This window comes from Hypanus sabinus, chromosome 8, assembly GCF_030144855.1.
Source record: "Hypanus sabinus isolate sHypSab1 chromosome 8, sHypSab1.hap1, whole genome shotgun sequence".
Classification (NCBI taxonomy): domain Eukaryota; kingdom Metazoa; phylum Chordata; class Chondrichthyes; order Myliobatiformes; family Dasyatidae; genus Hypanus; species Hypanus sabinus.
Genome location: NC_082713.1, coordinates 68,113,732 through 68,136,259, shown reverse-complemented (window position 1 = coordinate 68,136,259; position 22,528 = coordinate 68,113,732). Strand labels below are relative to the sequence as shown.

Sequence of the window (22,528 nt, the reverse complement as noted above, 5' to 3'; positions counted from 1 at the left end):
CACTCAATCATACATTCTTCAAGGTATAAAAAGAATTGTGATGTAGGGAGCTCTGAGTTGTTAGGCATGTCTATTAGAATATTTAACTATATATTATCTTGTTTTGGATTCTATACAATTATACATTACTACTTTAAAGTCATACATTTATATAGAAACTACTTTAGGTTATGGTTGAATTATATGTACAATTGATTTGATGGGAATGGCAGCAGAGTTTAGTGTGAAGATAATTTTCATCCATGCATCTCCTTCACTCACTGAAATTTAACTTAGCCAACTCAGCAAGTAGGAAGCCCTGTCTGCAGATGGCTTTATTGTGTTCCCAACGTAGCAGGGTACTCAACACAGCAAGTTAAAAGAGTTGCAATGGAGCCCAAATATGTGCCAAAATACAAACCCACAACCTACCAACTTAAGGGCAAGAACGTGTTGCAATGAGCCTCTGCTCTGAGCTTTTTTATAATGTGCACCTGATATCATCATACATTGTATGATCGGGAGGCCTGCAATTAGTGAATTATTGAGCACTAGATGAAGATAATCCTAGGAAAAGAACATTAAGGAGAAGCAGAATCTCATTATCTTCCTTAGGTACAGGAGATCAAATCATAGCTTAAATATTGCAAAGTGTTTTTACATCTTCTCTATAAATTCATATTCTATGTGTAGATGCATCTTTAAACATCCCTTACACCAGCATTGAAACTCACAGATTTGTATTTCAGCTACTATAAAGATGATTTATTTTATACACAATTAATTCTTCAGCCGAGGTGACCAGTACAATGAGCATTTCTTTAAAATAACATTCCTAATACTTATCCTATGGGGTCTTCCCTAGAAAAGGTGGGAAGATTTTGAAGTAGTCTGTTTTGATATTTATGGATGGTAATGTGTGGTTGCTATTGTCCATGACCACACAAACTGTTATCAGGACACTTGGCCTCAATGGTGCATTGCAATTATAATGGATTGCAAGGGACAGATCCTGAGAGAGGGCTATAGGTATTGCTGCCGCAAAGTCATTGCCATTTTCTTAAATAATTTTCTTCGCATCAAATGATGAGATTGCAGGTCAATCCCCTCCCTCCCATCCTATCCAAAGCATCTCATTCACTCAACAAACACAAAATGCTGGAGGAACTCAGCAGGCCAGGCAGCTTCTATAGAAAATTGTATAGTCAATGTTTTGAGACGAGATCCTTCATCAGGATCCTGCCATTCTTTACACCTTGAAACCCACCTACATGGAATCCCTTTGGGTTTCAGTAAGATCTCCATAAATGTGCGGTTGTTGACTCCTGCTGTAACCATCAAACAGTAGTGACGCTTCTGTTACACCTGACCACATTAATACAAGGACAGGCCACAGTGCTGTTGTCAGGTAAGTTGACAGCACTGGCACTGAATGACAATACCCTTAATGCTTTCAGCCATGGCTACAGACAGCTTCCAATATCCTTACATGTGTGCCTCCAATACCTTCCCTCCCAAAGTAAGGCTCTCAAAACTTTCAGCCAGCAAAGCCAACTCCTTTGTCAACATCAGTTCAAGGTCTATATTAGCCATCACTGCTGCACCAGTGACACTGTATGTTTCATCACACAAAGGCCCTTCTAACCTGCTCCTCAGGGAGTGTTCATGACCCAGGTAAGCCCTGGGAGGGTTAGAGCACTGGATCATCTCTCCTCAATCTGAACACAGGAGTGTGCAATGTGAACTTAGGAAAAAAGATGAAAGGGAAGAAAGATTGGTCAAGAGAGGAAGTGTGCATGATAAAGTGTAACTATGCATTGAAACTCAGTTGAAATTACTAGGTCATAAAGACTTAGAAATGGTGGCTGGGATTTTTTTTAATGTAGTCACTTTTTATGTGTACAAAAATTCTGAAAGAAAATATACAACAAAATCATATTCAAGTAGGATATTGAATGTTCGGAACATTTACTATAAATTGAATGATGAACAACTTTTCCCTACCTAATTGCGAGCAGCTTCAGGATTTTGGTACAGTTGTAAAAGTTCCAAAGTTGCCATTATTTGTTCAAATGTGCTGCAAAGGTGGACTCCCCATGGGAATACAGGTCGCAGTAATTGTTTATATTTAACAGTGGAAATTCCTTGCCAGCAAACACTCACTTCGCATCTTGTGCTGAGAGAGCTTATCAATTCATGTCGAAGGAGCACACAGACTACAGAGGGCCAAGCACTCAGAGAGGTATTTTCATAATTGCTTGAGTCCTTTTAAATATATTTAAGTGTTTAAAATTTTTATTAGTTTTCAGAAGTGTTAATATTTTTGGAATATATTCATTTTTAAACATCTAAAACATTGAAAGATTTAGTATTGTGAATATTTGACAGTTAAAACTGTTTAAAGATTCAAAGTACATTTATTATCAAAGAATGTATAAATAATACAACCTTGAGATTTGTCTGCTTTCAGGCAGCCACAAAGCAAGAAACTCGAAAGAACCAATTAAAAATAAGTAAAGACCAACTCCCAATATGCAGAGAAAAATGAAAAAAAAAACAGATCGTGCCAACAATAGATGTAAGCAACAGCATTCTGAACCAACCTGAACCTTAGATCAAAATCCCCAAGGCAGCCCAGAGTAGGCCCAAAGCCTTGGTGTCAGTTCATCACCTTAGTAAGACAAATCACCATGAAACTCACGGACACAAAGCACAGCAACCAGGGTGATGCACCATCAATAACTCTCAGAGATGGGAGGCGAACAATAGGCTTTTATTAGCTGCAAGAGACCACCACACAACATCCTGGAGACTGAGGGAGGAGCAGTGCCTCCAACTGTCTTTATACCGGGGTCTGTGGGGGGAGTCACAGGAGCAGTCATCAGAGCGGCGTGTCCAGACAAGTATATGTATTTCACCACACAGAGACCGTCTCAACACCATGGAGGGAGAAGTGAATGTTGCAGGGAGAGCAAGGAAAATCAGCCCAACTCTCACATCCGATCCTGACACTCTACCTTTCAGTCTATCTGACTACTGTTTAAATTTGTCCAAACAGAGGATTGTACCCTGCGAAATGCACCAGGCCTAGACCACACAGCTCAGTGATTCACTCTAGGTCCAGTTTTTACCACCCAGGCCAAAGCCGTTCTCGACCTGTCCAAATTGGGTCGGCACTTAGAGCAATCCAACCTCGCACCCAGGTTAGTTGGACAGGCATCAAAATTCTTATGCCTCGACTTTCTCCTCTCCAAATCGCTCACTTCATCTGTGCCAATTTTGCAATGCACCGGCACGGCTCATCTCTCGAATTCACCTCACCTTCGCTCACCTCTTCTTTGTTTGTGGTGATAACTTATCACAATTTACTTCAGAAAAGGTGTTACCAGTAATGATTTTAATTGAATTCCCTGCCTTTCAAACTGCCAGTAAGCTGTCCCACACCTAGTGTCATCTTAAACTGCTCCAGCTGTATCAGCTGGCTAGTCAAGATTTCTTTCCAATTTGTTTTACTCATCCCCTTTGCATCCCCAACTGATGGCAATACATCACAGAGGCTCCTTTTGAAATGAGCAGACTTGCACTAAGGGTCCCCTTTAGCTTTCCCCGCACTCCCCAAAACTCACACACCTCATCCCTCTAGTTCCCTCTGTGGTGTAACCGATAGGTCTACAGTCAGTGCAGATTGCTGGAGAATGCAGCACCATCCTATTCTCTCCCCATTAAGTATCTGCACTTGGCCATTTATCCTGGTCATTTAATCCTGCTGTTGAATCTCACCCCCTTCACTTTGTTATTCAGAAGTGGTGTGATATTTCTTGATCTTTTAGCAATTACCTTTCAATTTTCTTTTTCAAATTCTTTTAGAGGAAAGATGTAACCAAATCCTCTCTTTCTACCCATCCCAGCAACAGTGTAGCATCTGTCGCACCGTGAACAATACCACAGGAGATCTGCTAATGGATATGTAAAGCATTGCCTCTAGTGTATATTTAGTCTGCTATGTCACATTTAATATACCACAATTTTGGCATCGTGCCTGATTAAATGCAAATCTCTTACTGCAGCCCCAAATATTGTCTTCAAAAATCAGTAACAAATCAGCACTGATAAGATAAGAAGGAACATGCTAAATAAAAACAATATGAACAGTAGACACTAACTGAGAACACAGAAATACAAGTCAGCCATGTAGCAGACAAAAAAGGTAAATTGACGCAAATGTATGAAATACGCATTAAGTTTCTTATGCTCACTTAATTTCCACCAAAAATTAAGCTGTTTACAATACTAACCTTGTAGCATCTTTTACCCCTAAAACATCACAAGGTGCCTCTGTGACAGAGATTTTTTTTTAATATATTCTTTTCTTGTATTGGACTCAACTAAATAGAAAATTGCAAAAACAAAATCCTATATATTAATTAGTAAATTGTGTGTTTAAAATACCTTTTGCAACGTTTTTTGTTGTTGCCAATAAGAAAAGTCTACTGACCCCCTGTAAATTTGACAAGGAACCAGACACAAACTCAGACCTATCATATTGTTGCTTAATGTTAATGTTGATGCCAAAATGTTAATGGTTCAGAACTATGTGCCAATCACAACATGCCAGAAATTGTTGCTTGCTGCTTCCTATACTTCCAAAGAAAATGTATTGCATGAGAATCAAAAATTTTATTTTTATATACATAAACACAAGGGAATGCAGTAACCTACTCACCTTTTTTAAGATAACTTTGAAAGCGAAAATGCATACAGTAGATTGGGCCACTTTGGGACCAGTATGCTTTGGCCCAATGAAGTGGCTAACCCCAATTAGCCGAAGTTTCATGGAAATAGTTAAAAAGGTATAAAAAAGACAAGCTAAGTAACAAATTATGTACTTAAATGAAATACAAAACAAATTAGAACACTACCACTGCTACTAGAGTACTGTAAAAATGCATATTAGTTCCTAATATTTATCGACAGAGGAATTTTTTTAACGTTCTTTTAACTGTAAATGAACAAAATCACCACACCTAGTGCAGATACTGGAGTGCCTTCATACAACATTGACATCCTACAAATCTTCAGTTCCATTGTAACTTACAAATTAGAGACAACAAAGAATTCAATACCTTCAAATTCAATAGGCTTCAATAGATACATTTAATGTCAGAGAAATGTAGACAATCTACATCCTGAAATTCTTCTTCGCAAACATCCACGAGAACAGAGGAGTACCCTAAAGAATGAATGACAGTTAAACATTAGAAACATGAAGCCCCCCCCCCAGCTCCGCCCTCCCACACACAAGCAGCACCAGGGCAACAATCTCCCAACCCCCCCCCCACAGCAAACAAGCATCAGCACCCTCCACTGAGCACTCAAGCATGCAGCAAGCGTCAATAAAGACACAGACTTGCGGTACCCCTAAGACTAAGCGTTCACCTGGGAATTCGACATACCACAGGCTCTCTATCTCCCTAATAAGGGAAAAAGAGGTGTCCCCATTTCACAGCGAGAGAGGAGACATAACAAACGACTCGTTAATTTACGATGTTAAAAATCTGTTGCGTTGATTTTTCCGAGCTCTGTACCCAGAGAGTCAGCTCCAGAAAGGTGCAGCTCCCTGGACACACAGCCCACAGCAGCTAACTCACTGCTCTTGATGTTCCATGTTCTCCCCCAACGCCTCAGTCAGGGGCACCAGCCTTGAATCAGCACATCTCTAGAGCCACGAAAACCCAGAACCGTGAAGGCACAGTCGTCTTCCAGGCCACGTCCTTGGGATATCAAAAAGTGGCCAGTCATGAGGCCCTGAGAGCAGGTCCCATTCCCACAAAGAACCAAAGTCAGCATGTAACTTCAGGGCAGGGTCTTCAAAAGAACTTTGAAAAGGAAAAAAAGAGATCTCAAAGACAGAAAGAGAGCTGTTTCCGAAGATACAAGCAAAGTCACCGTTTAGTGCCATCTTGACTTTGCTCCACCCCTCTTAGTCTTCGTAGTTTCTAACTTGTTGAAGTAGTAAAGTTGTTTCATTTTCACTCCCAGCTGGTTCTGGTATCTCCACACCTGAACACTTGAAACTGCAGTGTGCAAACCAGTTCTGAATTGTCTTGCTGCTTATTTCTCACCAATTATCAGTGACAAAAACTACTGCTTTGTGAACACAAACGCACAGCCGACACTATTTAAAAATTGTTCACCCAAAACACGATGTTGTGTCGAATAACCATGCAGGTGCACGTGACTAATGCTGGTGAGAAACTATTCAACAACACTCTCTTGCCCAAATTAAGCAGCACAATTTCCCAAATAAATGAAGGAAATTCTAACTATTTTCTTGATTAGTTTTAGCTGCTTAAGAGCTGTTCCAAATAAGTGGCTGCCCCAATTAACTAATGGCATTATTAACCAGAATCCACGATATTACATTTTGGTTATTCTTCCAAAACTACACTGCAACAGGTGTGAGGTGAGCCAAATGCAAATGCAGCTGCAAAACAAACATAAAGTAGAAATAAATATGACATGAAATAGTTCAATGTATGTCTTAATAAAAGGTTTCTAAATGACTGCTTTTGGTCCATTTCTCTTACATTTAATGTTCAGCTAACAGAATCTATTAATATTCATAGAAAAAGTAGAAAATTCGGGGAAGGACAGAACCTCATACAAGCATATCTGAAGATACTTCATAAAAATTAATAAAGTAATCACTTCAGAAAATGATCTTAGTAACAAGAACAGAATTAGGAAAGCCAGGAGGGGCTATAAAAAGTCATTGGCAAGTAAGATTAAAATGAATCCCAAGGCATTCTATACATACATCAGGAGCAAGAGGATAACTGAGAGGATGGGGCCACTCAAGGATAAAGGGGGGAATTATTTGCTTCATTGTGGAGGATGTGGTTCAGATCTTCAATGAGTACTTTCCATCATATTTGTAAAAGGGAAGGACATAGAGGAATGAGAGATCAATGCTGATCATATTAATATACTATGAGGTAAAGGAGGAGGTAGTTTTGGGTCTCTTAAAGAGCAAGAATGTGGATAAGTCCCCAGGGCCTGAAGGGAGTTACCCAAGCTATTCAGTGAGGCAAAAGTTGAGATTGCTGGGGCCTTGGCCAATATCTTCATGTTCCCTCTATCTACAGGTGAGGTCCTGGAGGACTGGTGAGTAACTAATGCTGTGCAGGTGTTACTGTTATTCAAAAAGGGAACCAGGGATAATCCTAGAAACTAAAGACTGGTAGGGAAGTTACTGGAGAGGATTCCTGGGGATGGGGTTTATGAGCATTTGGAAAACCATAGCCTAATTAGAGAGAGCCAGCATAGCTTAGTGCAGGGCAAATCATGTCTTAATAACGTTTGAGTTTTTTGACGAGATGACGAGTGTATTTGATGATAGTAGAGCTGTGGATGTTGTCTACATAGATTAGTGAGGCATTTGACAAGGTCCCTCATGGAAGGCTCGCCTAGAAGATTAAGATGAATGGAATGCATGGTGAATTGACTGTTTGCATTCAGAACTGGATTTTCCATAGAAGACAGAGGATGGCGGTCAATGAAACATTCTAGCTGGAGGTCTGTGATTAGTGGTATTCCACAGGGATCTAGACTGGGACCTCTGCTGTTTGTGATGTATATAAATGACTTTGATGAAAATGTAGATGTGCGCATTAGTAAGTTTGCAGATGATACAAAGATTGTTGGTGTTGCGGATTTCATAGAGGACTGATAAATAACTCAACAGGATAAAGATCAGTTGTAGATTGGACAAAGAGATGGCAGATGGAGATCAACCCAGCCATAGATGAAGAGTCATTACACTGTTAAGGGCAAGGCCTTTAGCAGTGCTAATGAGCTGAGGGATCTCAGGGTCCAAGTTTATAGCTCCCTGAAAGTGGCTATACAGATTGATTGAGTGGTTAGGGAGATGTTTGACATGCTTGCCTATATTAGTCAGAAGTCAGGAAGTTATGTTGCAGCTTTATAAATCTAGCTAGGCTGCATCTGGAGTATTAAATACAGTTCTGGTCACCCCATTATAGGCAGCATGTCAAGGCTTTGAAGAGGTGTAGAAGAATCCTGACGAAGGGTCTCAGCCCGAAACACCGACTGTGCTTCGTCCTATAGATGCTGCCTGGCCTGCTGTGTTCCACCTGCATTTTGTGTGTGTTGCAGAAGAATTTTACCCAGATGCTGCCTGGATTAGAGGACATGTGCTATAAGAGAGTTTGGACAACCTTGAGTTGTTTTCTCTGGAGCAGCAGATTTGATAGACATTTATAAGATTATGATTAGTCTTAATTAAGATTATAGTTAACTAAGATTATGAGAGAGATATTGTTCATAGAGTAGACAGACATTTTTTCCCCCAGGATTGAAATGTGTAATATGAGGGGGCATGTATTTAAGGTGAGAGGGAATACGTGGAAAGGAGATGTGAGGGGCAAGGTTTTATATCGAGTGGAGGGTCCCTGGAATGCATTGCTTAGGGTGGAGATAGAAGCAGAATCATTATGGACTTCTAAGAGATTTTAAAATGGGAAATAAAAAGATATGGATATTGAGTAGGCAGAAGGGATTAGTTTAGTTGGCTATTTGAATACTAATTTAATTTGCCCAACACAGCGTAGTGGGCTGAAGAGCCTGTTCCTGTGCTGTACTGTTCTACATTCTATGTTTTAACTGTAATGCACTGTCTTGATAAAACACAGTGATACATACTTATTAGTTTGTTATTGTTAATATACACTTACACGATATTGCCTAGGCTTTGAAAGATTTTTCTATCATTTGTGGTGAATAAACAAAATACAGAGTACGTTTTTCCAAAAAAAGGATTAGTAAATTCATTCTTCAGTTGCTCAGAGGAAATTCTTGACACAATTCTTCATGAACTAATTAAATCATATGGGGAGTATTTAGCAGACCTCCTTGTGGTTACCCTGCTAGATTGTTGTCTCCCTTCAACTAAAAGTAAATGGCCTGGAGATACAGTATAATCTCACTCTTCACACGTAGATACAGATTTCCAACAGAAAACATTGTAACTGGCCCCTTGCGACACCATGAGATCTAAATGAGATTTTTCCTTTAGCCATTGAGGGGGTGCAGAATTAACCAGTGCCTCTTAAAGGAGAAGTGAATTGTGCCAATAGCAGGAAGTGAATCTGAATCGCAGAAAAAAAACAATGCCATAATTATATTGCAGAATGGGCTAAGTACAGACAGGAGCTGTTGGTGAGAAATTTAAAAATCTGCAGAAATGTCCCTTATCTATGATGATCAGTAGAGTGGTCACAAGAGAGGCTTAAGTTCAGTGGGACAATGACACATAACAGATTGGATGTTTTGCATTTTTTATATTGAACAATGTACTGCCCTTCTCTTCAAGGGAACATAGCTATAATATATAGAGCTGGCCATTTAACACTGAAGTGCTTCTCTCAGAAGACAGTCAATCTCTGAGATGATTGAAGAGCTAGATCACAGCATATTCTTATAGATCCTGTATAAAAGCGATAGAGAAGATAGAGGCAGGATAGTTGTTTCCACTGGTAGGTGAGACTAAAACGAGGGGACATAGCCTCAAGATTCAGGGGAGTAGATTTAGTATGGAGGTGAGGAAGAACTATTTTTCCCAGAGAGTGGTGGATCTGTGGAATTCTCTGCCCAATGATGAAGCAGTGGAGACTATCTCCGTAAATACAGTGACATGCAAAAGTTTGGGCACCCCTGGTCAAAATCTCTGTTACTGTGAATAGTTAAGTGTGTAGAAGATGAACTGATCTCCAAAAGTCATAAAGTTAAAGATGAAGCATTCTTTTCAACATTTTAAGCAAGATTATGTATTATTTTTGTTTTGTACAATTTTAGAGTAAAAAAAGGAAAGGAGCACAATGCAAAACTTTGGGCACCCCAAAAGATTTGAGCTCTCAGATAACTTTTACCAAGGTCTCAGACAATAATTAGTTTGTTTGGGCTATGGCTTGTCCACAATCATCATTAGGAAAAGCCAGGTTATGCAAATTTCAAAGCTTTAGAAATACCCTGACTCCTCAAACCTTGTCTCAACAATCAGCAGCCATGGGCTCCTCTAAGCAGCTGCCTAGCACTCTGAAAATTAAAATAAATGATGCCCACAAAGCAGGAGAAGGCTGTAAAAGTAGCAAAGCGTTTTTAGGTAGCCGTTTCCTCAGTTCATAATGTAATTAAGTATGGCAGTTAACAGGAACAGTGGAGGTCAAGTTGAGGTCTGGAAGACCAAAACTCTTTCCAAGAGAACTGCTTGTAGGATTGCTAGAAAGGCAAATCAAAATCCCCGCATGACTGCAAAAGACCTTCAGGAAGATTTATCAGACTCTGGAGTGGTGGTGAACTGGTCTGCTGTGCAGCGACACCTGCACAAATATGACCTTCATGGAAGAGTCATCTGAAGAAAACCTTTCCTGGGTCCTAACCACAAAATTCAGCATCATAAGTTTGCAAAGGAACATCTAAACAAGCCTAATGCATTTTGGCAACAAGTCCTGTGGACTGATGAAGTTAAAATAGAACTTTTTGTCCGCAATGGGCAAAGATATGTTTGAAGAAAAAAGGGTGCAGATTTTCATGAAAAGAACTCTTCTCCAACTGTTAAGCATTGGGGTGGATCGATTATGCTTAGGGCTTGTGTTGCAGCCAGTGACACGGGGAACATTTCACTGGTAGAAGGAAGAATGAATTCAATTAAATACAGGTAAATTCTGGAAGCAAACATCACACCGTCTGTAAAAAAGCCAAAGATGAAAAGAGGATGGCTTCTACAGCAGGATAATGGTCCTAAACACACCTCAAAATTCACAATGGACTACCTCAAGAGGCGCAAGCTGAAGATTTTGCCATGGCCCTCACAGTACCCCGACCTAAACATTATCGAAAATCTGTGGATAGACCTCAAAAGAGCAGTGGATGCAAGAAGGCCCAAGAATCTAACAGAACTAGAAGCCTTTTGCAAGGAAGAATGGATGAAAATCCCCCAGACAAAAATTGAAAGACTCTTAGCTGGCTACAGAAAGCATTTACAAGCTGTAATACTTGCCAAAGGGGGCGTTACTAAGTACTGACCATGCAGGGTGCCCAAACTTTTGCTTCAGGCCCTTTACCTTTTTGTTATTTTGAAAGTGTAAAATATGGAAATAAAAAAGTAATCCAGCTTAAAATATTAAAGAAATGTGTCATCTTTAACTTTATGCCTTTTGAAAATCAGGTCATCTTTTACTCGCTTAGCTATTCACAGTAAGAGAAATTTTGACCAGGGGTGCCCAAACTTTTGCATGCCACTGTATATTTAAGACAAGATTTGATAGATTTTTGCATATTAGGGGACTTAAGGGTTATGGGGAAAAGGTAGGTAGGTGGAGATGAGTCCATAGCCAGATCAGCCATGATCTTATTGAATGGCGGAACATGCTCGAGGGGCCAGATAGCCTACTCCTGCTCCTATTTCTTATGTTCTCATGTTCTTATTCTTAAGTTGAAGATGGATAAACATTTCATCTGTGAAGGAACTAAGGATTACGGAAACTGACACTGAAGAGCTGTTGAGGCAATCATCCTGAATGGTGGGGAAGACTTGAGAGACCAAGTGGTCTGTTCCTGTTGCTACTTTCTTGTATTCTTCTTGTACCCCAGCCAGGAACAGGAGGCCAGAGTGGGGTAGCAATGGATCAGGGACATACCATCACCTTTTGCACAGAGATTGAGTGAGGAAAGATGTACTCTTGTCTAGCATGGATTTAGAATAAAGGGAGGTCCCTTCAAAACTTAAATGAGATGAATTCCTTCATCCAGAGGATGACAAGTGTGTGGAACTTGTTGCCACAGAGAGCTGTAGAGGCTAAGTCATGGGGTACATTTAAGGTAGAGACTGATAAGTTCTTGACTGGTTTTCGGAAGACTCTTCATACTCCACCTGAATGAAGAATGGGGATGAAATAAATCAGCCACATTTGTAGGACAAAGTAGGCTCATGGTGCTGAATGTCTTAATTCTTTTCTATATCTTATCAGGTAGGTAGAAATGAAGCAAGAAGTTGCTTTGGCATCAGTGTTGGAGTGGAGGAGGAGAATCCATTAGAAATATTGCAGGACATGGGGTAGAAGGATAAAAGATCAGAGAATTATCTGTAGGAGTAACCTTGGGGTCACTAAAGTGGTGGTAGAGTGCACATATGGCCCTGTTGGAGACTAAGGTGTTGAGGTGTATCGTGAGGTGTTGGGGAGGGTGATTTAATGTCCTCCTCTTCACATTCTTCTGGCAAACCTCTGATATTTACCTTTTTTGTGGTAGTGCCCCAAGATGTGAGTGTCATGTACTAGACTTGGCAAAAACGCTGAGCATTCTTTGATGGGAAGCTTCACACAGATCAAGTCCAACATTTACCCATTATTTCTCAGATTGACCACACTTTACAACTACAGCAGACATAAGCATGCACCTCTTACTTTCACCAAATGACCACCCACTACAACCTTCCTCTGACGTGCTTTCTCTTTGCAAGAAATGAAAGTGGAATCTTGGCAAACAATGGAAAAACAACAGCTAGAGGGTGATGATACTGGCACACACTGTCACTGGATTACACATTCATTCGCTCAGAAAACAACCTGAATGTATCTAAGAGATGGATCTACTGCTGGTAAAATAATAAACGTAAGTGGACTAATTTTGATGCTTAGGACAAGTATATCATTGATTACTGGAGAATGATATTGCACGAAATGTCTTCTGTATTGGACACAGATACATCTTCAATTAAATAGGTTGCTGAAGGTATGCACCAAAAAACGTGGTGATTTGGAAGCCAACCAGAAAGCTGTCATTTAGTGTTAAGGAATACAAATCACCATGTCAGTATTGTCCAGTAATTTAGTATGGACCTCTTCGCAAGTGACCTCTCCATGACCTCACTTGTGGACATACACAAAATGTGGTGTTTGACGTTATTACCACGATTTCCATGGCAACTTTTACCCATGGTCTAGGTGCACACGCAAGTTGCTGGCACCATGTTCATGAATCCAACAAACTGAGGACATTAGCAATAACAGAAGTAAGAATTTTGGCTCCTCTAGCTGATCCACCCATGGCTCATGCCCTACCTTATACCTGTTGCTCTTCAATCTCTGTATCATTTTATTCCCAGCATGTGTAAAGATTTACTTATTTTCAGAAAATTCCTGAGATCTACAAGATTCACCTCAAAACATTTCTTTTCAGACATGTTGTCCCCTCAGCCTTTAGTCCTGTCTCCAATTCCATAGGTTCTGGCCAGAAATAAACAACCTCTCTTTATTCCAGGTACTAACTTATTGACACTAAATTGCGTAGTTCATGGCAATCAGATCCAATCTCAACTACAGAGTACAAAATAGTAAACTTTTGCTTGTGGCATGGTGTCATCAATGTTTTCTATAGATGTAATTTTGCTACTTTTGAACATGTTGCAATAAAAAAAATTCATATCATGCACGTATTATCTTGCTTTGTTTCATGAACTGTCGTACCAAAAGTCTTCTGCATTCCAATATCTACTAGTTCATCACTGTTGAATAAATATTATTAATAGTTTGGCTAAATGAGCACTGAAGGAAGTCGTTGAAATGTGAGTCAAGTCTGCAGTAGAATTTGTTAACTGGTTTGGGAGAAGGGGCCATGGGGGCAGATGGGTGCCTTCTTTTTGTAGTTAGTAATGGACTGAAAGCCTTTCCAGACTGAAGAACAGTCATTTGTAGAAAACTGGTTTCAGCGTTTGACGGAATATTGTTATTTGGCAGCTTTGATTGTCTTCACCAGCTTGTACATGACCTTTTTGAACTCTCCTTTATCTCCACTCTTGAAGGACTGTTCCTTCTCCAGACGAGTTGGCTAATCTCTGCATTGTACCGAGGTTCACTTATGCTGTAAGCTGCTGGTAGTTTTAGTGGGGATGCAGGCATCTGCACAAAATCCAATAGAGGAAATAACTGTGTTAGTGTAGTCATCTTTGATGTTGGTACTAATTTTAAAGATGTCCTAATGAGTGAAGTAAAGCAGTTTCTCTTAGTATCTCTGCAGCTTTATCAGACTGTATTTTTACAACTTTAGTCATGGTTTTCACTGTTTTTTCCTGTATGCAGGGATGAGCTGGATCAGAATGTGGTCAGAATGCCCAAGGGGTCACAGGATGTGCCATGAAAGCCATTTTAATTGGGTTGTAGTGATGGTCCAGAATATTACCTACTCTATATTTAATGCATTGGAGAAAAGAGAGAAGTTTCTGTTCTAAAGCTGCATGATTAAAATCGCCCATGATATTAACAGCAGAGTCTGGATAGGCATTTTCAGCCTCTGTAACTAGATCAGCAAATGTTTGTTGGGCGGGGGGGGGGGGGGGGGGAATGTACATACCAGCCAAAACAACAAATAGCAGGCCATTTGTACAGACAAACAAAATTCACTGTATTGTACTCATTTATCCCATCAGTTACATACTAAAAAGAAACTCAGATACCTCAAATACAATTTACTTTCCATATAACCATGTTAATTCTGCTTAATCTAAAGAAGTCTTAAGCACTTCGTTTCCCAACCTAATGAATTCCAATTTTTTCCCAACTGTTGTCAGGTTTAGACTTTAGTTAGGTTTCTTAATGGCATGTATACTCATTCAGAATTACGAAATATTTCTTTAAGTGTTGGCAAATTTTCGGAGTCCTGATGAAGGATGTTGGCCCGAAATGCCGACTGTTTACTCTTTTTTATAGGTGCTGCCTGGCCTGCTGAGTTCCTTCAGCATTTTGCATGAGTTGCTTGGATTTGTAGCATCTGCAGATTTTCTCTTGGTTTTTTTTTCCTTTACTGTGAGTGTTGGTATTGTTTATTGACTGATAAATATCTGCTGCAGGCATTTTACAAGCAATATAACATTCTATAATCCTACACTTTAAAAATAGCTGAGGAAAATCTGAAATGAAAATAGGAAATTGGCAGACATTCTGAAAAAGTCATGTAGCTTATGTAGAGAGAGAAGCAGGGTTAAAAATCTGAGGTCAGTAATTTTTCTTTAGAACTATATAATGAAAGATCATCAACTAGAAACACAAGCTCTATTTGTTTCTTCCAAAATCATCTCTTCTAAAATTCTGCTATATTTTAATCACTTCTCCCTGGAGGATCCATTATCAAGAGGTTACTAATTAATCCTCTCAATACAAAGGGCAAAATTGAAAATAGTCTGATCTCTAGTTAGCACCATGACGTATTGCTCCTGGAATATGAACATTATGAACATACTATCTGTCCTCTGACCAATTACAGGCTTTACTATGAGTATGGCTGATTTCATTTGCAGGTTATAATGACAATATAACTCATAGACATTGACTAGGAAGCCAAATTTTGTTCTGATATAATATCAGTTCATTGATAATTATTTATAAGCTATTTTACTGTACATTTGATTCCCTTTCTTCTTCAGGATGTTCATTGGCGACAACTTGCTTCATGCATAATTCTGATAAAGTGATTTGGCATCGAAAGAAAACTGAATGGGGGCTTTTCTGCCATCTCTTCAACCTTGACACAATTTTCCAACATAAATGGGTGTGAGTTAATTGAACTGTAGTAAACCGATGGAATCATTGAGATCAGATAACATCTCTGATAAGAGAAAATATCTTTTAAATTAAATTAGTCTTTTAGGGACTCAACAGGTTCTAAACAATTACAGGGATAGGGAAAAGAGGAAGACTGCAAAGCACAGAACTGAAAGTCCATGATATGGTTCCAAAAATGAGAGGAACTGGGACAAGAAAAAGGGTGAAAAGTAGTTTAGAGGAGGACCTCTTGACTCCACCTAATCTAAGCCATTACATTTCAAATGTTTTCCTTCCAGTTTTCTCACCTGTATATGGAATATTTTCAGCTTTTTCCCCCTGCTTTCAGCAATTATCTTTTTTCCATTTTCTTGAGAGAGATGGGGAACTTACAGTCAGATCTTGTTGCATGATGCAGCAGGTTCACAGGTCAGTAGGGTATACTCCTGCACCTCTTCGCATATACAGTATGTACATTTGTATCAAAATAAACATTCAGTTTTAGCTGAGTGATTATTAACTTATGCAGGCCTTTGATAAAACTCTTGAGGGCTGATGCCCTATTTAATCTGTGCATGATATTTATGAATTATTTCAATTGTCCTCAAGACCAGCAAAGCTATAAATATCAGCCAGCACAAATTATGGTAAACACTCCTGATCCTGGAAAATGAACTGAAGAGGTAGTTGCCACAGTCCTGAAGAGGATTACTGCAGAAACGTGGCTATTCTATTTTCCATTTTATTCCACAAATTATTTTTTAATCTTTATCTGCAGTCAGTTTTATGTTTAATATCATGATGTAATGTATGTCACTTCAGTTTATCTCAAACCTGTCCATTAGGAAAATTATGTCAGAATATTATCCATGAGGACAATGTCCATTTCATCTTTGATGGTGATAGCAGCACATTGGGGCAGCATATATGGAAATAGTACTGAGTTCTAGCTGTTTCTTTGTGACTGTATAAACCCTGAAGTATAGTGCCTAAAAGCAAATCAGGAATAGGACAGACTATCACGCAGATGGAGTGCAACACAATATTATCTGACAGAGAGAGAAGAATAATTCACAGAGACACCAGGAGCTGAATTATTGTCTGTCACCAGCTGTACTGAACTTGGGATTCTATATATAAGACTTGATTTCTCTTGATATGGTAATAAAATCAGAATAAACTTTCACAGTTTAATGTTGAGTGTGGTATGCCTCCAGAAAACCAGTTCTTGGAATGAAACATTTTCAGAAGGGGATTCACAGGTTCTGACAACCACTGATGTGAATTCCATTTAAAAATAATTCAATTTAAATTTATAAGTGAAGGTTAGTTTAACTGTTAAACATATATATTTGCTTCTTTATATTTTTCAATTAGAACAGTAGGGAAGCCAGGCAGGATAGTTGAATGCTCCTCTTGAGGAATGTGGGAAGATAGTCTCCCTGACGACTACGCCTGCGAGAAGAGCAACCCGCTGCAGCTTCTAACAATAAGTGTAAGTGTTAAGGAGCTGGAGCAGGAACTGGATTAATTCCGGACCATTCGGGAGGCTGAGGGGGTGATAGATAAGATATATAAAGAGGTAGTTACACCCAAGGTGCAGAACACAAGAAACTGGGTGACAGTCGGGATAGTGAAAGGATTAAAGAGCCAATGTAGTCACCCCTGTGGCCATCCCCCTCAACAACACTTTCGATATTGTTGGGGGTGGGGAGGGATGACCGAGCAGAAGAATGTCATAGCGGTCAGGTCTCTGCCACTGAGTCTGACTCTATGACTCTGAAGACAAGGGTGGCAGGAGAAAGGTGAGCTGTGGTTATAGTGGATTCACTAGCTATGGGAACAGACAGGAGGTTCCGTGGACAAGAAAGAGATTCCTAGATGGTATGTTGCTACCCAGGTGCCAGGGTCTGGATACCTCAGATGGAGTCCTCAGCATTCTTAAGTGGGAGAGTGAACAGCTAGAGGTCATGTACTAAAGGCATTGATAGAAAGAGTGCAAGACTCTGTAAAGGGAGTTTAGGGAGTTAGGTGCTATGTTAAAGGGCAGGACCCTCCAGGGTTGTGATCTCAGAATTGTTACCTGTGCCACGATCTAGTGAGGCCAGAAACAGGAAGATTATACAGTTTAACACATGGCTAAGGAGTTGGTGTAGGAGGGAGGTAATAAGATTTTTGGGTCATTGGTCTCTCTTCCAGGGAAGATGGGACCTGTACAGAAGAGATAGTTTGTACCTGAACTGGAAGGGAACTGATATCGTAGCGGGAAGGTTTGCTAGTGCTGCATGGTGGAGTTTAAAATAGGTTTGCTAGTGCTGCAGGGTGACAGGAACCAGAATGCCAGAGCAGTTCGTGGAGAGACTGTGGAGACAGATGGTGTGAACACCTCAGACAAAGTCAAGAATCAGAAGGTTGAGCACGGTGCGACTATTGCCATGAGCTGCGTATATTTCAATTCAAGAAGTATCGTAGGAAAGGCAGATGAGTTCAGATGATCAACAGCCGGAATTATGTAGGCAGCAAGTGCAGAAATTGCAGAGGCCCTGACTGAGATATATAAATCATCCTTAGCGACAGGTGAGGTACCAGAAGATTGGCGGGTAGCCAGTGTTGTTCCTCTGTTTAAGAAAGGCCCTAAAATAACCAATTATTGGCTAGTGAGCCTGACTCAGTAGTGGGAAAGTTATTGAAAGACATTCTAAGGGACCGGATATATAAGTATTTGGATAGACGTAGAGTGATTCAGGATAATCAGCTTGGCTTTGTGTCTGATAGGTCATGCCTAACCAATCTTATAGAGGTTTTCAAGGAATTTACCAGGAAGGTGGAAGAAGGCAAGATAGTGGTTATTTTCTACATGGACATTAGCAAGGGATTTGACAAGGTCTCAAATGGGATATTGGTCAAGAAGATTCAGTTGCTCACCATTCAAGATGAGGTAGTAAATAGGATTAGACATTGACTTTGTGGGAGAAGCCACAGAATGGTGGTAGATTGTTGCCTTTCTGACTGGAGGCCTGTGACTAGTGGCTTTACTGCTGTTGTTTGTAATCTATGTCAACAATCTGGATGATAATACAGTTAACTGGATCAGTAAATTTGCAGATGAAACCAAGATTGGGGGTGTAGTCACAGCAAAGAAGACTTGCAGTGGGATCTGGACCAGCTGTAAAAATGGGATGATAAATGGGAGATGGAATTTAATACAAGATGTTGCACTTTGGTAGGACCAACCAGGGTGGGGCACTGAGGACTGTAGTAGAACAAAGGGATCTGAGAATACAAGTCTGTAATTCATTGAAAGTGGTGTCACAGGTAGACAGGTCTGTAAAGAAAGCTCTTAGCACTTTGGCCTTCATAAATCAAGGTATTGACTACGGGAGATGGGATCATGTATAAGACAATGGTGAGATTTAATTTGGAATATTATGTGCAGTTTTGGTTACCTACCTATAGGAAAGATGTAAGTAACATTGAAAGAGGACAGAGAAAATTTACAAGGACGTTGCTGGGTCCAGAGGACCTGGGTTATAAGGAAAGATCGAATAGGTTAGGACTTTGTTCCTTGGAACTCAGGAGATTGAGAGGAGATGTGATACAGGTATACATAATTATCAGGTGTACAGATAGGGTAAATGCAAGCAGGTAAAAAGGGCCCAAAGGATCATTGGAGACCTGAGTCACCCCAACCACAAACTGTTCCAGCTGCTACCATCTGGGAAACGGTACCGCAGCATAAAAGTATATTGTTTCCAAAATAGCTTCTTCCACCAGGCCATCAGACCACTTCATTCATGCTGACACAACTGTATTTCAATGTTATATTGACTAACCTGTTATACATATTATAAATTACTATAATTGCACATTGCACATTTGAGCAGAGATGCAATATAAAGATTTTTACTCCTCATGTATTTGAAGAATGTAGGTAATAAAGTCAATTCAATTCAATTAAAATTCAATTAAATGGGCAAAAAGGGCCTGTTTCTGTTTTGTACTTTTCCATGACTATGACTCCATATACTGTAATCTCATCAGCTTAATTCATTGGAAAGGGAAAAATTAATGCCAATACTTTCTGTTCTTTGATTCTAACTCTATATGAATCTCTGGATGGAATATGGTGACATGTATGTATTTTCATAATGAACTTAATAATGAAGTTACCTGGAACTTTAAATTTGAACATTCTTAACAAATTAAAACTGATATCTAGCATTTATATAATGCCTTACCTCACTGAAATGTTCAACAATAATTATGGATGAAATGCAAAAAAATGATCACCAATTCTTCAAGGGGTTATGATGGGATAGGAGAGGGGAAACAGAATTAACATCCTGAAATTTTCATTCCCAGAGAGAAAATAAGGATCATCATTCGAGAAGAGAGAATGAATTGAGTGTAATTGGAAATCCTTGTGTTTGCCTGAGGCGCAGTGGGCTAAATTGTTCCCCTTAGTGCTATAAGATTTCACATACCTACTCATCCATCTCTTTCCAGTTTTACATCTAGAAGTGTGATACAAAAGCATAAATTTTGTCAAGTTTCTAAATAGTATACCTGCAGAACGTTTTACTCAAATTCCGTCAAAACATCACTATGGCCACTAGGGGAACAAACATTTCTTTCATCAAGAGTTGTTTGATGAAACTGTTTTTTTATTTTTTTTATTTTAAGGGTCTATGATTCATCAAGCCTGCAAACCCATGGCTGACTTGTCATGATCTTTCCCACAGGCAGAGAGTATCATTAGAGATGCAGTATTTCCTACTTAAGTTTAAATGGTGTTTTGTATCTTTTAGAGTTAATTGGGACTTGATTTCTGCATGCATCTTCTTTATTGTTAACTTTTAATAGAACACTGGTCTGTTCCTTTGAAAAGCTCAGAAAGGAGATGAAGGGCATCTGTTTTGTACAGCAGGCTATTTAGATTTCTCTACAAGAATTGGTTAAACACTTGACACCTAACAAAAAAACAACTGGAGACAGCAAGCGAGCAGGATTAATTGGTTAGTTCCTTTGAAGAGTCAATTCAGGCACAATAGACTAAATGAACATGGTTTCTGTTATAAAATTCTATAATTCTATTGCATTCTTCTGTGTTATTATACTGGATGTTGGGCTAACTGTGCAGCATATTAATGTATACTGAGGCAAGCTACTGTTGTTTACTTTTAGTGAGTTTCTAACCTTGACAAGGTTGTATGAGTTCTAAGCAGAGATTTCTTACAACAGGAAAGAAAATGAAAGAAAATGGAAAATCAGTCAATTAAATGCAACACAGATGTGTTTAGAATTTGCTTGTTTTACATGCTTAATTGGGGAATGGAAACTGACCATCCATCATTTCAGGCCTCAATTGTCTTTCCTCACTTCCTTCCCCAGTGGGCCATCCATCACTGGGTAATAATACCCACCCATTCCCCTGTCAATGGCCTCGGGCCACCATGTGTTCTAAAACCCCTCCTCCCACAATCCATCAGTGTCCTTTAATTCCCTCACAAAATCAAACATCAATTGCTAGGCTCTAGGCAGCATAATATTAGAACTGAAGACAATGTGTAAAATTTGTTCACTTGTATCCAGGGACTCAGCTTTCAATATCTCTGAAGTTTGAAAGAAAGGCTAGGAGTTTTCCATCGTAACAGAAACATTCGCCCTACTGTTTTGTCTGTCATGCACACTCTTCGTTGAACATAAGTTTTATCATGGTTCTCATTTTTTTTACTGAATCTATCCAACATGTTAAAAAGGCCAATAAAAGATACACTAAAATAGCAGAACATCCTGTATTGTCTGGAATCATGAACATGGGAAATAAGCTATGAAAGTCCTGGGGAAAGAAACCCATCCAACAGGAAAAGGAACTCCTTGTCACAGAAATCAAAAAGAAGTGGACTCTGTGTCTACAGTACATTAACAAAGGTCGATGTACAAACTCATCTGCAGTAAGCAGTTACTACTTTATGGCAAGTGCACACCTTGCAATTAAATGCAGGCCACATTACCAATTCAGGGAGTTTACTGTTGTGTGCATCACTGCTGTCTCCATCCCTTCTCCTCCCTCACCCCCTGAGGGTGAACACCAAAAAAAGCACAGGGAGAGTTTTACCAAATCATCACCTCTCAACAAAACAAACATCTGGACAATCTCTTCATAATTAAGAAACTTCAGTTATGTTAACCTGCAGAATATTTTACTCAAATTCCATCAACACATCACGATGGCCACTAGGGGAACAAACAGATGAGGTACTTATAAAGCCACTCAATGGCTTCATCTTGGCCTGTCTGACCGTATTTTTATAATGTTAATCCCAGCATACTGACTGCTGCTGAAAATAGAGAAAGCCATCAAGAGGACCACCACGGTATGGTCCATGGAAGCAATCTTTATGCTTCAGTACAATTTTGAACAGACTAATTGACAGATGTTCAAAAAGGCCCCAACAAATGAAGAAGACACAGTCCTTGAGGAATATGCATCATCTGTCACTGGCTACATCTGTAAGTGTGTAGACAACATCGGTACCACAAGGACGATCATCTCACAGAGCAACCAGAAGCCCCGGCTGAATGGAGAGATGCGGCCCCTACTAAAAGCCCGGAACGATGCCTTAAAGTCTGGAAACAGAGAAGAACAACCAGGATAAGCCTCATCTGAGGCATCAAGAAGGCAAAGACTGCCTACACACAAAAGAAGTTCAGGAGCACCATCTGATAATGATCCCTGGCATATGTAGATGGGTATCAAGGTTATTGCTAACTACGCAAGGAAAAACAGCATCAACTTCACTAGTGACTCCTCTCTTCCTGATGCTCTAAATAATTTTTATGCAGGTTTTAAAGCATGCAACACAACACCAGCCACAATAACTACTTTGTACCCCTTCCAGATGAGCAGATGCTGTCTGCAACTGCAGCAGATG

At 39.6% G+C, this 22,528-nt stretch overlaps 1 protein-coding gene across 10 annotated transcripts in view; it reads right to left on the bottom strand.

Moving 5' to 3' along the window:
* Positions 1-22,528, bottom strand: part of LOC132398212 (uncharacterized) — an 89,126-nt gene that overhangs the window by 47,311 nt on the left and 19,287 nt on the right. For 8 of the 10 annotated variants that reach the window (XR_009513586.1, XR_009513582.1, XR_009513585.1 and 5 more), the window contains one exon: positions 5,103-5,209. The exons of 1 other annotated variant lie outside the window; for it this stretch is intronic. The gene's annotated coding sequence lies outside the window, so the exon portion shown is untranslated. Of the gene's footprint in view, positions 1-5,102; positions 5,210-13,216; positions 14,072-22,528 lie in introns of those variants that run through there. One more of the 10 variants, XM_059977318.1, reaches the window with a different exon arrangement.